At 40.1% G+C, this 736-nt stretch overlaps 2 protein-coding genes across 7 annotated transcripts in view; one reads left to right on the forward strand and one right to left on the reverse strand.

Moving 5' to 3' along the window:
- The window catches only part of EIF5B (eukaryotic translation initiation factor 5B), a 128,137-nt gene that overhangs the window by 126,986 nt on the left and 415 nt on the right, over positions 1 to 736 (forward strand). The window lies entirely within an intron of this gene.
- REV1 (REV1, polymerase (DNA directed)) overlaps positions 1 to 736 on the reverse strand; it is a 95,976-nt gene that overhangs the window by 50,231 nt on the left and 45,009 nt on the right. The gene's annotated exons all lie outside the window — the stretch shown is intronic.

A 736-nucleotide genomic window follows, 5' to 3' on the forward strand; every position in this document is an offset into this window, starting at 1 on the left:
TCTTTTACAAATGAGGAGACAAGGTTCAGAACGGCTGCACCCCTGCTCCTGTTACAATCCAAGACGACAAGGACCCCGAACATGAACTCAGGTCTGTTTCCAGAGCCCAGGCACAGCCTTTCCACAATGCACTGCCTCTCGCAAATTCATGCTGATATCTGTGATACAGAAGACCTGAACAAGTCTAAATCTACCAAATAAATTAAGGTGTCAGAATTAATGAAATTTAGGGTAAGAAAAAAAGCTTTGGCAATTGACCTAAATAATTTCTAAGTTTGTGTCATTAACACTCCACTATACAATCTGACCATTCTCTCACATACTGATTACAATCCATTCATGCATAAAATTATGATTTTAATACTTTCACTTTTAACTTTCAATCACTCATATAAATTATATGTGAATCACTTAAGTTCTAGTTCATCCTCAAATTTCAGATGATGTATTTTATGTTAGAAAGTTACTAAGAATGGTCACCACTGATTTACAACATACCAATTCCAAACCAACAGCCAAGAAACCAGAACAACTGAAAAACAGGTACTAATAATACTGCAAACTGCTCTCCTCTCCAAGAACTTCAGGTCCACACTATCCTCATCTTTTTCCCCTTCCGTTCAGTTCAGTCGCTTAGTCGTGTCCGACTCTTTGTGACCCCATGAATCGCAGTACGCCAGGCCTCCCTGTCCATCACCAACTCCCGGAGTTCACTGAGACTCACGTCCATCGAGTC

Source organism: Bison bison, unplaced genomic scaffold (assembly GCF_000754665.1).
Source record: "Bison bison bison isolate TAMUID 2011002044 unplaced genomic scaffold, Bison_UMD1.0 scf7180017864508, whole genome shotgun sequence".
NCBI classification, from domain to species: Eukaryota; Metazoa; Chordata; class Mammalia; order Artiodactyla; family Bovidae; genus Bison; species Bison bison.